General features: G+C 41.3%; 6 non-coding genes across 6 annotated transcripts; 5 read left to right on the top strand and 1 right to left on the bottom strand.

Moving 5' to 3' along the window:
* The first annotated feature begins 1,891 nt into the window (after positions 1–1,891).
* Positions 1,892–1,973, top strand: TRNAL-AAG (transfer RNA leucine (anticodon AAG)). Its single transcript has one exon. It is a non-coding gene; the product is annotated as a tRNA-Leu (tRNA).
* Positions 1,974–9,193: 7,220 nt separating this feature from the next.
* Positions 9,194–9,275, top strand: TRNAL-UAG (transfer RNA leucine (anticodon UAG)). The gene has a single exon. It is a non-coding gene; the product is annotated as a tRNA-Leu (tRNA).
* A 2,722-nt stretch (positions 9,276–11,997) lies between these two features.
* Positions 11,998–12,079, top strand: TRNAL-UAG (transfer RNA leucine (anticodon UAG)). Its single transcript has one exon. It is a non-coding gene; the product is annotated as a tRNA-Leu (tRNA).
* A 2,713-nt stretch (positions 12,080–14,792) lies between these two features.
* Positions 14,793–14,874, top strand: TRNAL-UAG (transfer RNA leucine (anticodon UAG)). Its single transcript has one exon. It is a non-coding gene; the product is annotated as a tRNA-Leu (tRNA).
* Positions 14,875–15,107: 233 nt separating this feature from the next.
* On the top strand, positions 15,108–15,189 carry TRNAL-AAG (transfer RNA leucine (anticodon AAG)). Its single transcript has one exon. It is a non-coding gene; the product is annotated as a tRNA-Leu (tRNA).
* Positions 15,190–16,403: 1,214 nt separating this feature from the next.
* TRNAV-UAC (transfer RNA valine (anticodon UAC)) lies at positions 16,404–16,476 on the bottom strand. Its single transcript has one exon. It is a non-coding gene; the product is annotated as a tRNA-Val (tRNA).

Here is a 16,476-nt window from a genome sequence, read left to right as displayed (position 1 = left end):
GGCAAGAGAGGTCTGTGTTTCTTCTAATAGGGGAAGTTAGATCTTTGGCTGGAGCGAGACGTCTAGGATCATCGTAGGCACGTTCCCCGGCTACTTTTATTTGTGTGTTAGGTTCAGGGTCGCGGTCAGCTCAGGTTCCATCGCCCTAGAGCATGTTTGTATCTGTGCTTGTCCTTTAGTGATCCCCTGCCATTGGGATCATGACAGACATCCAGGCCTCTCTTGAACCCCTCGACTGAGTTCACCATCACCACCTCCTCAGGCAAGCAATTCCAGATTCTCACTGCCCTAACAGTAAACAATCCTCTTCTATGTTGGTGGAAAAACCTTCTCTCCTCCAGACGCAAAGAATGCCCCCTTGTGCCCGTCACCTTCCTTGGTATAAACAGATCCTCAGCGAGATATTTGTATTGTCCCCTTATATACTTATACATGGTTATTAGATCGCCCCTCAGTCATCTTTTTTCTAGACTAAATAATCCTAATTTCGCTAATCTATCTGGGTATTGTAGTTCTCCCATCCCCTTTATTAATTTTGTTGCCCTCCTTTGTACTCTCTCTAGTTCCATTATATCCTTCCTGAGCACCGGTGCCCAAAACTGGACACAGTACTCCATGTGCGGTCTAACTAGGGATTTGTACAGAGGCAGTATAATGCTCTCATCATGTGTATCCAGACCTCTTTTAATGCACCCCATGATCCTGTTTGCCTTGGCAGCTGCTGCCTGGCACTGGCTGCTCCAGGTAAGTTTATCATTAACTAGGATCCCCAAGTCCTTCTCCCTGTCAAGTAGGAGTCCGTTTTAAAGGACTCTACAAGGAGCAGCTAATTGAGGCTTTGGAAGGAGTTCGCCTGCAAGATGACACTGAGGAAAGATCCTCACAGCAAATGAAGGAAAGACTGCAGCCGGAGGTAAATACCCAAAAAAGTCAGTGGGTTGTGTGGTACGAGGAGGAGTTGGCATTTCTGGGAGAAGAGGCCACCATAGACGATAAGAGGGAGGCCATTCACAGAGCTCAGGAGATGGCATTGCTGGAGCAGATCGCTTTGGAAGCAGCTAGAAGCTCCAGACAGACTGTAACCTCAGCACCCACCATGAGGGAACTCCCCAGAGTGTCCCACAAAGACTTTAAGCCCTTTAATGAGGCTGCAGGCGACATTGAGGGCTTCTTCCAGGACTTTGAGCATCAGTGTTGATTAATGGAAGTCCCGGAAAGAGAGCGAATTCGACATCTTGTGGGGCTCTTAGAGGGTGGAGCTGCTGAAGCCTATAGAGCTATGGACCATCGGGGGAACTGTGAGTATGCGGCGATTAAACAGACTATTCTAGAACATTATGCTATGTTAAACCTTGTTATCTTATTCTTATAATTATGCTAACATACAAAATTAGCATATGCTTTAATCCCACTGCTGCCAGTATTATGCGGTCTTGAAATGTTTTTGTACTTATTCTTATGATTTTGCTAACATGCAAATTAACATGTGATTTAATCTTTTGTATTTGTATAATTTTGCGGTTTTCAGTTAAGATAAGGAATCGTAAAAATCATGCTGTTAAAGGTAGCATAGCCGAGTGGTCTAAGGCGCTGGATTTAGGCTCCAGTCTCTTTGGAGGCGTGGGTTTAAATCCCACTGCTGCCCGTGTATTATGACTTTGAAACTTCTTAGCTTATATTTATGATTTTGCTAATAGAAAAATTAGCATGTGTTTTATTATTTTGTATTTGTATGAGTGCATGCTTTGCTGTTTTGCAAAAGACAGTAGATAGAATAATTCCTTTTTCCTTTTTGCTTAGAGACCTATCCATTTTCCACCTTCAAGAAGTTAAAATGTAGGAAAATTCACTAAACTTACTCTAAGGAAGCTTTTTTCATGTAGTATATTAAGGTAGCATGGCCGAGTGGTCTAAGGCGCTGGATTAAGGCTCCAGTCTCTTCAGAGGCGTGGGTTCAAATCCCACTGCTGCCAGTAGGTCTTCAGAACATTTTGATCTAATTCAAATGATTTTGTATTTGCATGAGTGTGTGGGTTTCTGTTTAGGAAAAGACAGTTGATAGAATCATTGTTTTTTCCTATTGTTTAGAGACTTAACCATTTTACAACAGACCTGTAGGTTCAAATCCCACTGCTGCCAGTAGTAAGAGTTCCTTAAAACCTTTTTATCTTATTCTTATAACTATGCTAACATACAAAATTAGCATATGCTTTAATCCCACTGCTGCCAGTATTATGAGGTCTTGAAATGTTTTTGTACTTATTCTTATGATTTTGCTAACATGCAAATTAGCATGTGATCTAATCTTCTTTTGTATTTGTATGATTTTTCGGTTTTCGGTTAAGATAAAGACCGTTGATAGAATCATTGGTTTTTCCTAATGTTTAGAGACATGCCCTTTTTCCAACATGCACTAATTTTAAATGTTGTCAAATGTACTTCACTTACTCTAAGGAAGCCTACTTAATCATGCTGAGTATGACTCAGCAGTATGAGTTCTTGAAAATCTTTTGATCTTATTCTTATAATTATGAAAACAGACAAAATTTGCATGTGCTTTCATCCCACTGCTGCCAGTATGATATGTGCTTGAAAATTGTTTTGAACTTACTCTTATGATTTTACTAACATACAAACTTACATGTGTTTTAATCTTCTTTTGTATTTGCTTAAGTGTTTTCTTTCTGGTTAAGATAAAAACAGTTGATAGAATTATTGTTTTTTTCCTAATATTTAGAGACATGTCTGTCATGATATGTACTTTTGCCCTGTCCTGTATTTGAATAATATGCCATTTGATGTATGTAACTGTTCTCTGGTTTCTATTAGCTGTAATTTATGTATTTTCTTGTGCTGGGAGTTCACCTGTAACAATATGTCTCCTTCCCCCAATACTTTCAGCCCTAAGCTATAATGTAATTAAGGTTTGTCAACACCACTAGTGAAGAATAGCCATTCTTTCTCACAGCAGGTGGCTAGTCATATGTACATACTAGATAGACTTAGAGGAGCCGACCAGTCTAGAATCTTCAGGTGGACCCAACCATTGAATAGAAGGTGTGACTCCTACCCCCCTTCATGGGCGGATCCCAGGAGCTCAGATAATCCATTCTTATTTTTGAGAAAACCAGGGATTCAAGCTTCAGGAGGCTAATTTGCATATTCCAGGTGCCTTCTGGGAGAAGCGAAGTCTCCCTAAGCTAGAAGATCGTTGGGTACAGCCGGGACCAGCTGCTTCGAAAGCATCACCAAACCAGGGATTCAAGCTTCAGGGGGCTAATTTGCATATTCTAGGTGCCTTCTGGGAGAAGCGAAGTCTCCCTAAGCTAGAAGATCGTTGGGTACAGCCGGGACCAGCTGCTTCGAAAGCATCACCAAACCAGGGATTCAAGCATCAGGAGGCTAATTTGCATATTCCAGGTGCCTTCTGGGAGAAGCGAAGTCTCCCTAAGCTAGAAGATCGTTGGGTACAGCCGGGACCAGCTGCTTCGAAAGCATCACCAAACCAGGGATTCAAGCTTCAGGAGGCTAATTTGCATATTCCAGGTGCCTTCTGGGAGAAGCGAAGTCTCCCTAAGCTAGAAGATCGTTGGGTACAGCCGGGACCAGCTGCTTCGAAAGCATCACCAAACCAGGGATTCAAGCTTCAGGAGGCTAATTTGCATATTCCAGGTGCCTTCCGGGAGAAGCGAAGTCTCCCTAAGCTAGAAGAACGTTGGGTACAGCCGGGACCAGCTGCTTCGAAAGCATCACCAAACCGCGCGCCGTAAGAATTTTTGCCTGTAGGACATTATTGCAAGAGAGCTTGGCTGAGTAGATTACACAAGAAGGAAAACACACAGCAAGTCAGCAGGATCTAGGAGCAACATGGCAGATGTGACAACCTACATGGTGAGCTGCAGCATGTGCTACATGTTCACAGATCGACCAGAAGAAGAATCCAATTTCACCTGTCAGAAGTGTAGACTAGTGGCCCTTTTAGAAGAAAAGGTGCGGGGTCTGGAAGAAAGAATAGCAACTTTGAAACTCATCAAAGAGAATGAAGACTTTCTAGACAGAACAGAAGCATCTCTACTGGTCACAGAAGGTGCAAAAAGTGTCAGAGAACCTCCAAAAGCAGATGAGTGGAAGCATGTGACCAAAAGAAGCAAGAAGACCATGGAGAAATCACCAACCACACAACTGAAGAACCGATATCAAATCTTTGTAGAGGATGAAGATGGCACACCTAAGAATGAAGCAATACCAGCAAGCAAAAAAGAAAAGGGCACACAGCAACAAGTGACAGCAAAAAGTACAGCCAAGAAGCAACGAAGAGTGGTGGTGGTGGGAGACTCACTACTGAGAGGCACCGAAGCAGCCATCTGCAGACCGGACATAACTGCAAGAGAAGTATGCTGCCTTCCAGGTGCGATGATCAAGGATGTGACCGATAGGATACCAAAGCTCTTCAGCTCCAAGGACGTCCACCCATTTCTTCTGATACATATTGGCACCAATGACACGGCAAGGAAGGACCTACCGACAATCTGCAAGGACTTTGAAGAGTTGGGGAAGAAAGTAAAGGAACTGGATGCACAGGTAGTTTTTTCTTCTATCCTTTCAGTAGACGGGCATGGCACCAGGAGATGGAACAGGATCCTTGATGCAAACAACTGGCTAAGACGATGGTGCAGACAACAAGGATTTGGATTCCTGGACCACGGTGTGAATTACTGGTATGATGGACTCCTCGCCAGAGACGGACTACACCTCAACAAACCTGGGAAACACACATTCGCCAGAAGACTCGCTACACTCATCAGGAGGGCGTTAAACTAGAAGAAGAGGGGACGGGAAGAAAAACATTAGACTCGAACAAAGACGACCCAGGAAAACATACTCAGAAGGGAGGTAAGAACATTTCTAAAACAATCCACAGTGAGGAGATTGGAACAAAACAAAATCCTCTAAACTGCATGCTCGCAAACGCCAGAAGCCTGACAAACAAGATGGAAGAACTAGAAGCAGAAATATCTACAGGTAACTTTGACATAGTGGGAATAACCGAGACATGGTTAGATGAAAGCTATGACTGGGCAGTTAACTTACAGGGTTACAGTCTGTTTAGAAAGGATCGTAAAAATCGGAGAGGAGGAGGGGTTTGTCTCTATGTAAAGTCTTGTCTAAAGTCCACTTTAAGGGAGGATATTAGCGAAGGGAATGAGGATGTCGAGTCCATATGGGCTGAAATTCATGGAGGGAAAAATGGTAACAAAATTCTCATTGGGGTCTGTTACAAACCCCCAAATATAACAGAAAGCATGGAAAGTCTACTTCTAAAGCAGATAGATGAAGCTGCAACCCATAATGAGGTCCTGGTTATGGGGGACTTTAACTACCCGGATATTAACTGGGAAACAGAAACCTGTGAAACCCATAAAGGCAACAGGTTTCTGCTAATAACCAAGAAAAATTATCTTTCACAATTGGTGCAGAATCCAACCAGAGGAGCAGCACTTTTAGACCTAATACTATCTAATAGACCTGACAGAATAACAAATCTGCAGGTGGTTGGGCATTTAGGAAATAGCGACCACAATATTGTGCAGTTTCACCTGTCTTTCACTAGGGGGACTTGTCAGGGAGTCACAAAAACATTGAACTTTAGGAAGGCAAAGTTTGACCAGCTTAGAGATGCCCTTAATCTGGTAGACTGGGACAATATCCTCAGAAATGAGAATACAGATAATAAATGGGAAATGTTTAAGAACATCCTAAATAGGCAGTGTAAGCGGTTTATACCTTGTGGGAATAAAAGGACTAGAAATAGGAAAAACCCAATGTGGCTAAACAAAGAAGTAAGACAGGCAATTTACAGTAAAAAGAAAGCATTTGCACTACTAAAGCAGGATGGCACCATTGAAGCTCTAAAAAACTATAGGGAGAAAAATACTTTATCTAAAAAACTAATTAAAGCTGCCAAAAAGGAAACAGAGAAGCACATTGCTAAGGAGAGTAAAACTAATCCCAAACTGTTCTTCAACTATATCAATAGTAAAAGAATAAAAACTGAAAATGTAGGCCCCTTAAAAAATAGTGAGGAAAGAATGGTTGTAGATAACGAGGAAAAAGCTAACATATTAAACACCTTCTTCTCCACGGTATTCACGGTGGAAAATGAAATGCTAGGTGAAATCCCAAGAAACAATGAAAACCCTATATTAAGGGTCACCAATCTAACCCAAGAAGAGGTGCGAAACCGGCTAAATAAGATTAAAATAGATAAATCTCCGGGTCCGGATGGCATACACCCACGAGTACTAAGAGAACTAAGTAATGTAATAGATAAACCATTATTTCTTATTTTTAGTGACTCTATAGCGACAGGGTCTGTTCCGCAGGACTGGCACATAGCAAATGTGGTGCCAATATTCAAAAAGGGCTCTAAAAGTGAACCTGGAAATTATAGGCCAGTAAGTCTAACCTCTATTGTTGGTAAAATATTTGAAGGGTTTCTGAGGGATGTTATTCTGGATTATCTCAATGAGAATAACTGTTTAACTCCATATCAGCATGGGTTTATGAGAAATCGCTCCTGTCAAACCAATCTAATCAGTTTTTATGAAGAGGTAAGCTATAGACTGGACCACGGTGAGTCATTGGACGTGGTATATCTCGATTTTTCCAAAGCGTTTGATACCGTGCCGCACAAGAGGTTGGTACACAAAATGAGAATGCTTGGTCTGGGGGAAAATGTGTGTAAATGGGTTAGTAACTGGCTTAGTGATAGAAAGCAGAGGGTGGTTATAAATGGTATAGTCTCTAACTGGGTCGCTGTGACCAGTGGGGTACCGCAGGGGTCAGTATTGGGACCTGTTCTCTTCAACATATTCATTAATGATCTGGTAGAAGGTTTACACAGTAAAATATCGATATTTGCAGATGATACAAAACTATGTAAAGCAGTTAATACAAGAGAAGATAGTATTCTGCTACAGATGGATCTGGATAAGTTGGAAACTTGGGCTGAAAGGTGGCAGATGAGGTTTAACAATGATAAATGTAAGGTTATACACATGGGAAGAGGGAATCAATATCACCATTACACACTGAACGGGAAACCACTGGGTAAATCTGACAGGGAGAAGGACTTGGGGATCCTAGTTAATGATAAACTTACCTGGAGCAGCCAGTGCCAGGCAGCAGCTGCCAAGGCAAACAGGATCATGGGGTGCATTAAAAGAGGTCTGGATACACATGATGAGAGCATTATACTGCCTCTGTACAAATCCCTAGTTAGACCGCACATGGAGTACTGTGTCCAGTTTTGGGCACCGGTGCTCAGGAAGGATATAATGGAACTAGAGAGAGTACAAAGGAGGGCAACAAAATTAATAAAGGGGATGGGAGAACTACAATACCCAGATAGATTAGCGAAATTAGGATTATTTAGTCTAGAAAAAAGACGACTGAGGGGCGATCTAATAACCATGTATAAGTATATAAGGGGACAATACAAATATCTCGCTGAGGATCTGTTTATACCAAGGAAGGTGACGGGCACAAGGGGGCATTCTTTGCGTCTGGAGGAGAGAAGGTTTTTCCACCAACATAGAAGAGGATTCTTTACTGTTAGGGCAGTGAGAATCTGGAATTGCTTGCCTGAGGAGGTGGTGATGGCGAACTCAGTCGAGGGGTTCAAGAGAGGCCTGGATGTCTTCCTGGAGCAGAACAATATTGTATCATACAATTATTAGGTTCTGTAGAAGGACGTAGATCTGGGTATTTATTATGATGGAATATAGGCTGAACTGGATGGACAAATGTCTTTTTTCGGCCTTACTAACTATGTTACTATGTTACTATGTTACTATGAGATCAGATGTGAGTTGATCCTTAAAGGGGAAGGAGTGGGGATTCTTAGCTGAGGCAAGACCCCACGTCCATCTGTGACTGCGAAAGCGAACGGGATGAGACTTGAGCTGAGGACATATCTCGTCGTTCGTGAGATTGTTTTGGGATCCCTTGGACTCATGTGGACTATTGCTTTGTTAGCTGGCACAAGGATTATCGGGAGGTGCCCCCGAATCTGTTCTGTTGGACTCGTGGAAGGACTATTGTTTCGTTTATCGGGTGCGGGATTACTGGAAAGCACCTCCAGATCTGTTTATTTACTTGGGCTTATTGTGGACTTCTGGTGGACTTGAAGGACATTATGGATATTTGATGTTGTATGCTCGCTGCTTTAATAAATCTCATTGGATCATCCCTCGGCCTGTTGTCCCTTCCTGCTCTGCTGTACACCCCGTCACAAACTGGTTGGCAGCAGTGGGATCAGAGCAGAAGGAATGGAGGACAAAGGCCCATCAACATTGGGAACCAGCACCGCAGAGTACAAGAGCTGGACTGCGATGAACCTACAAACAAAGGCCCATGAAGTAGGAGTCCGTTTTAAAGGACTCTCCAAGGAGCAGCTAATTGAGGCTTTGGAAGGAGTTCGCCTGCAAGATGACACTGAGGAAGGATCCTCACAGCAAATGGAGGAAAGACTGCAGCCGGAGGTAAATACCCAAAAAAGTCAGTGGGTTGTGTGGTACGAGGAGGAGTTGGCATTTCTGGGAGAAGAGGCCACCATAGACGATAAGAGGAAGGCCATTCACAGAGCTCAGGAGATGGCATTGCTGGAGCAGATCGCTTTGGAAGCGGCTAGAAGCTCCAGACAGACTGTAACCTCAGCACCCACCATGAGGGAACTCCCCAGAGTGTCCCACAAAGACTTTAAGCCCTTTAATGAGGCTGCAGGCGACATTGAGGGCTACTTCCAGGACTTTGAGCATCAGTGTTGATTAATGGAAGTCCCGGAAAGGGAGCGAGTTCGACATCTTGTGGGGTTCTTAGAGGGTGGAGCTGCTGAAGCCTATAGAGCTATGGACCCTCGGGCGAACTGTGAGTATGCGGCGATTAAACAGACTATTCTAGAACATTATGCTATGTTAAACCTTGTTATCTTATTCTTATAATTATGCTAACATACAAAATTAGCATATGCTTTAATCCCACTGCTGCCAGTATTATGCGGTCTTGAAATGTTTTTGTACTTATTTTTATGATTTTGCTAACATGCAAATTAACATGTGATTTAATCTTTTGTATTTGTATAATTTTGCGGTTTTCAGTTAAGATAAGGAATCGTAAAAATCATGCTGTTAAAGGTAGCATGGCCGAGTGGTCTAAGGCGCTGGATTTAGGCTCCAGTCTCTTTGGAGGCGTGGGTTCAAATCCCGCTGCTGCCAGTGTATTTTTACTTTGAAACTTTTTAGCTTATATTTATGATTTTGCTAATAGAACAATTAGCATGTGTTTTATTATTTTGTATTTGTATGAGTGCATGCAAAAGACAGTAGATAGAATCATTGCTTTTTCCTTTTTGCTTAGAGACCTATCCATTTTCCATCTTGAAGAAGTTAAAATGTATGAAAATTCACTAAACTTACTCTAAGGAAGCTTTTTTCATGTAGTATATTAAGGTAGCATTGCCGAGTGGTCTAAGGCGCTGGATTAAGGCTCCAGTCTCTTCCGAGGCGTGGGTTCAAATCCCACTGCTGCCAGTCTTCAGAACATTTTGGTCTTCAGAACATTTTGATCTAATTCAAATGATTTTGTATTTGCATGAGTGTGTGGGTTTCTGTTTAGGAAAAGACAGTTGATAGAATCATTGTTTTTTCCTATTGTTTAGAGACTTAACCATTTTACAACAGACCTGTAGGTTTAAATCCCACTGCTGCCAGTATTATGAGGTCTTGAAATGTTTTTGTACTTATTCTTATGATTTTGCTAACATGCAAATTAGCATGTGATCTAATCTTCTTTTGTATTTGTATGATTTTTCGGTTTTCGGTTAAGATAAAGACCGTTGATAGAATCATTGGTTTTTCCTAATGTTTAGAGACATGCCCTTTTTCCAACATGCACTAATTTTAAATGTTGTCAAATGTACTTCACTTACTCTAAGGAAGCCTACTTAATCATGCTGAGTATGACTCAGCAGTATGAGTTCTTGAAAATCTTTTGATCTTATTCTTATAATTATGAAAACAGACAAAATTTGCATGTGCTTTCATCCCACTGCTGCCAGTATGATATGTGCTTGAAAATTGTTTTGAACTTACTCTTATGATTTTACTAACATACAAACTTACATGTGTTTTAATCTTCTTTTGTATTTGCTTAAGTGTTTTCTTTCTGGTTAAGATAAAAACAGTTGATAGAATTATTGTTTTTTTCCTAATATTTAGAGACATGTCTGTCATGATATGTACTTTTGCCCTGTCCTGTATTTGAATAATATGCCATTTGATGTATGTAACTGTTCTCTGGTTTCTATTAGCTGTAATTTATGTATTTTCTTGTGCTGGGAGTTCACCTGTAACAATATGTCTCCTTCCCCCAATACTTTCAGCCCTAAGCTATAATGTAATTAAGGTTTGTCAACACCACTAGTGAAGAATAGCCATTCTTTCTCACAGCAGGTGGCTAGTCATATGTACATACTAGATAGACTTAGAGGAGCCGACCAGTCTAGAATCTTCAGGTGGACCCAACCATTGAATAGAAGGTGTGACCCCTACCCCCCTTCATGGGCGGATCCCAGGAGCTCAGATAATCCATTCTTATTTTTGAGATCAGATGTGAGTTGATCCTTAAAGGGGAAGGAGTGGGGATTCTTAGCTGAGGCAAGACCCCACGTCCATCTGTGACTGCGAAAGCGAACGGGATGAGACTTGAGCTGAGGACATATCTCGTCGTTCGTGAGATTGTTTTGGGATCCCTTGGACTCATGTGGACTATTGCTTTGTTAGCTGGCACAAGGATTATCGGGAGGTGCCCCCGAATCTGTTCTGTTGGACTCGTGGAAGGACTATTGTTTCGTTTATCGGGTGCGGGATTACTGGAAAGCACCTCCAGATCTGTTTATTTACTTGGGCTTATTGTGGACTTCTGGTGGACTTGAAGGACATTATGGATATTTGATGTTGTATGCTCCCTGCTTTAATAAATCTCATTGGATCATCCCTCGGCCTGTTGTCCCTTCCTGCTCTGCTGTACACCCCGTCACAAACTGGTTGGCAGCAGTGGGATCAGAGCAGAAGGAATGGAGGACAAAGGCCCATCAACATTGGGAACCAGCACCGCAGAGTACAAGAGCTGGACTGCGATGAACCTACAAACAAAGGCCCATGAAGTAGGAGTCCGTTTTAAAGGACTCTCCAAGGAGCAGCTAATTGAGGCTTTGGAAGGAGTTCGCCTGCAAGATGACACTGAGGAAGGATCCTCACAGCAAATGGAGGAAAGACTGCAGCCGGAGGTAAATACCCAAAAAAGTCAGTGGGTTGTGTGGTACGAGGAGGAGTTGGCATTTCTGGGAGAAGAGGCCACCATAGACGATAAGAGGAAGGCCATTCACAGAGCTCAGGAGATGGCATTGCTGGAGCAGATCGCTTTGGAAGCGGCTAGAAGCTCCAGACAGACTGTAACCTCAGCACCCACCATGAGGGAACTCCCCAGAGTGTCCCACAAAGACTTTAAGCCCTTTAATGAGGCTGCAGGCGACATTGAGGGCTACTTCCAGGACTTTGAGCATCAGTGTTGATTAATGGAAGTCCCGGAAAGGGAGCGAGTTCGACATCTTGTGGGGTTCTTAGAGGGTGGAGCTGCTGAAGCCTATAGAGCTATGGACCCTCGGGCGAACTGTGAGTATGCGGCGATTAAACAGACTATTCTAGAACATTATGCTATGTTAAACCTTGTTATCTTATTCTTATAATTATGCTAACATACAAAATTAGCATATGCTTTAATCCCACTGCTGCCAGTATTATGCGGTCTTGAAATGTTTTTGTACTTATTTTTATGATTTTGCTAACATGCAAATTAACATGTGATTTAATCTTTTGCATTTGTATAATTTTGCGGTTTTCAGTTAAGATAAGGAATCGTAAAAATCATGCTGTTAAAGGTAGCATGGCCGAGTGGTCTAAGGCGCTGGATTTAGGCTCCAGTCTCTTTGGAGGCGTGGGTTCAAATCCCGCTGCTGCCAGTGTATTTTTACTTTGAAACTTTTTAGCTTATATTTATGATTTTGCTAATAGAACAATTAGCATGTGTTTTATTATTTTGTATTTGTATGAGTGCATGCAAAAGACAGTAGATAGAATCATTGCTTTTTCCTTTTTGCTTAGAGACCTATCCATTTTCCACCTTGAAGAAGTTAAAATGTATGAAAATTCACTAAACTTACTCTAAGGAAGCTTTTTTCATGTAGTATATTAAGGTAGCATGGCCGAGTGGTCTAAGGCGCTGGATTAAGGCTCCAGTCTCTTCCGAGGCGTGGGTTCAAATCCCACTGTAGGTAGCCTGTAGGTCTTCAGAACATTTTGATCTAATTCAAATGATTTTGTATTTGCATGAGTGTGTGGGTTTCTGTTTAGGAAAAGACAGTTGATAGAATCATTGTTTTTTCCTATTGTTTAGAGACTTAACCATTTTACAACAGACCTGTAGGTTTAAATCCCACTGCTGCCAGTATTATGAGGTCTTGAAATGTTTTTGTACTTATTCTTATGATTTTGCTAACATGCAAATTAGCATGTGATCTAATCTTCTTTTGTATTTGTATGATTTTTCGGTTTTCGGTTAAGATAAAGACCGTTGATAGAATCATTGGTTTTTCCTAATGTTTAGAGACATGCCCTTTTTCCAACATGCACTAATTTTAAATGTTGTCAAATGTACTTCACTTACTCTAAGGAAGCCTACTTAATCATGCTGAGTATGACTCAGCAGTATGAGTTCTTGAAAATCTTTTGATCTTATTCTTATAATTATGAAAACAGACAAAATTTGCATGTGCTTTCATCCCACTGCTGCCAGTATGATATGTGCTTGAAAATTGTTTTGAACTTACTCTTATGATTTTACTAACATACAAACTTACATGTGTTTTAATCTTCTTTTGTATTTGCTTAAGTGTTTTCTTTCTGGTTAAGATAAAAACAGTTGATAGAATTATTGTTTTTTTCCTAATATTTAGAGACATGTCTGTCATGATATGTACTTTTGCCCTGTCCTGTATTTGAATAATATGCCATTTGATGTATGTAACTGTTCTCTGGTTTCTATTAGCTGTAATTTATGTATTTTCTTGTGCTGGGAGTTCACCTGTAACAATATGTCTCCTTCCCCCAATACTTTCAGCCCTAAGCTATAATGTAATTAAGGTTTGTCAACACCACTAGTGAAGAATAGCCATTCTTTCTCACAGCAGGTGGCTAGTCATATGTACATACTAGATAGACTTAGAGGAGCCGACCAGTCTAGAATCTTCAGGTGGACCCAACCATTGAATAGAAGGTGTGACCCCTACCCCCCTTCATGGGCGGATCCCAGGAGCTCAGACAATCCATTCTTATTTTTGAGATCAGATGTGAGTTGATCCTTAAAGGGGAAGGAGTGGGGATTCTTAGCTGAGGCAAGACCCCACGTCCATCTGTGACTGCGAAAGCGAACGGGATGAGACTTGAGCTGAGGACATATCTCGTCGTTCGTGAGATTGTTTTGGGATCCCTTGGACTCATGTGGACTATTGCTTTGTTAGCTGGCACAAGGATTATCGGGAGGTGCCCCCGAATCTGTTCTGTTGGACTCGTGGAAGGACTATTGTTTCGTTTATCGGGTGCGGGATTACTGGAAAGCACCTCCAGATCTGTTTATTTACTTGGGCTTATTGTGGACTTCTGGTGGACTTGAAGGACATTATGGATATTTGATGTTGTATGCTCCCTGCTTTAATAAATCTCATTGGATCATCCCTCGGCCTGTTGTCCCTTCCTGCTCTGCTGTACACCCCGTCACAAACTGGTTGGCAGCAGTGGGATCAGAGCAGAAGGAATGGAGGACAAAGGCCCATCAACATTGGGAACCAGCACCGCAGAGTACAAGAGCTGGACTGCGATGAACCTACAAACAAAGGCCCATGAAGTAGGAGTCCATTTTAAAGGACTCTCCAAGGAGCAGCTAATTGAGGCTTTGGAAGGAGTTCGCCTGCAAGATGACACTGAGGAAGGATCCTCACAGCAAATGGAGGAAAGACTGCAGCCGGAGGTAAATACCCAAAAAAGTCAGTGGGTTGTGTGGTACGAGGAGGAGTTGGCATTTCTGGGAGAAGAGGCCACCATAGACGATAAGAGGAAGGCCATTCACAGAGCTCAGGAGATGGCATTGCTGGAGCAGATCGCTTTGGAAGCGGCTAGAAGCTCCAGACAGACTGTAACCTCAGCACCCACCATGAGGGAACTCCCCAGAGTGTCCCACAAAGACTTTAAGCCCTTTAATGAGGCTGCAGGCGACATTGAGGGCTACTTCCAGGACTTTGAGCATCAGTGTTGATTAATGGAAGTCCCGGAAAGGGAGCGAGTTCGACATCTTGTGGGGTTCTTAGAGGGTGGAGCTGCTGAAGCCTATAGAGCTATGGACCCTCGGGCGAACTGTGAGTATGCGGCGATTAAACAGACTATTCTAGAACATTATGCTATGTTAAACCTTGTTATCTTATTCTTATAATTATGCTAACATACAAAATTAGCATATGCTTTAATCCCACTGCTGCCAGTATTATGCGGTCTTGAAATGTTTTTGTACTTATTTTTATGATTTTGCTAACATGCAAATTAACATGTGATTTAATCTTTTGTATTTGTATAATTTTGCGGTTTTCAGTTAAGATAAGGAATCGTAAAAATCATGCTGTTAAAGGTAGCATGGCCGAGTGGTCTAAGGCGCTGGATTTAGGCTCCAGTCTCTTTGGAGGCATGGGTTCAAATCCCACTGCTGCCAGTGTATTTTTACTTTGAAACTTTTTAGCTTATATTTATGATTTTGCTAATAGAACAATTAGCATGTGTTTTATTATTTTGTATTTGTATGAGTGCATGCAAAAGACAGTAGATAGAATCATTGCTTTTTCCTTTTTGCTTAGAGACCTATCCATTTTCCACCTTGAAGAAGTTAAAATGTATGAAAATTCACTAAACTTACTCTAAGGAAGCTTTTTTCATGTAGTATATTAAGGTAGCATGGCCGAGTGGTCTAAGGCGCTGGATTAAGGCTCCAGTCTCTTCAGAGGCGTGGGTTCAAATCCCACTGCTGCCAGTAGGTCTTCAGAACCTTTTGATCTAATTCTTATGATTTTGTATTTGCATGAGTGTGTGGATTTCTGTTTAGGAAAAGACAGTTGATAGAATTATTGGTTTTTCCTATTGTTTAGAGACTTAACCATTTTACAACAGACCTGTAGGTTCAAATCCCACTGCTGCCAGTAGTAAGAGTTCCTTAAAACCTTTTTATCTTATTCTTATAACTATGCTAACATACAAAATTAGCATATGCTTTAATCCCACTGCTGCCAGTATTATGAGGTCTTGAAATGTTTTTGTACTTATTCTTATGATTTTGCTAACATGCAAATTAGCATGTGATCTAATCTTCTTTTGTATTTGTATGATTTTTCGGTTTTCAGTTAAGATAAAGACCGTTGATAGAATCATTGGTTTTTCCTAATGTTTAGAGACATGCCCTTTTTCCAACATGCACTAATTTTAAATGTTGTCAAATGTACTTCACTTACTCTAAGGAAGCCTACTTAATCATGCTGAGTATGACTCAGCAGTATGAGTTCTTGAAAATCTTTTGATCTTATTCTTATAATTATGAAAACAGACAAAATTTGCATGTGCTTTCATCCCACTGCTGCCAGTATGATATGTGCTTGAAAATTGTTTTGAACTTACTCTTATGATTTTACTAACATACAAACTTACATGTGTTTTAATCTTCTTTTGTATTTGCTTAAGTGTTTTCTTTCTGGTTAAGATAAAAACAGTTGATAGAATTATTGTTTTTTTCCTAATATTTAGAGACATGTCTGTCATGATATGTACTTTTGCCCTGTCCTGTATTTGAATAATATGCCATTTGATGTATGTAACTGTTCTCTGGTTTCTATTAGCTGTAATTTATGTATTTTCTTGTGCTGGGAGTTCACCTGTAACAATATGTCTCCTTCCCCCAAAACTTGCAGCCCTAAGCTATAATGTAATTAAGGTTTGTCAACACCACTAGTAACATAGTAACATAGTAACATAGTAACATAGTTAGTAAGGCCGAAAAAAGACATTTGTCCATCCAGTTCAGCCTATATTCCATCATAATAAGTACCCAGATCTACGTCCTTCTACAGAACCTAATAATTGTATGATACAATATTGTTCTGCTCCAGGAAGACATCCAGGCCTCTCTTGAACCCCTCGACTGAGTTCACCATCACCACCTCCTCAGGCAAGCAATTCCAGATTCTCACTGAAACTTGGTTTCACTGGGGATCGAACCCAGGACCTTCTGCGTGTAAAGCAGACGTGATAACCACTACACTATGAAACC

Source organism: Ranitomeya imitator, chromosome 4 (assembly GCF_032444005.1).
Source record: "Ranitomeya imitator isolate aRanImi1 chromosome 4, aRanImi1.pri, whole genome shotgun sequence".
NCBI classification, from domain to species: Eukaryota; Metazoa; Chordata; class Amphibia; order Anura; family Dendrobatidae; genus Ranitomeya; species Ranitomeya imitator.
Note: the sequence above shows the minus strand (reverse complement) of the source record. Positions and strands in the feature narration are given on the sequence as shown.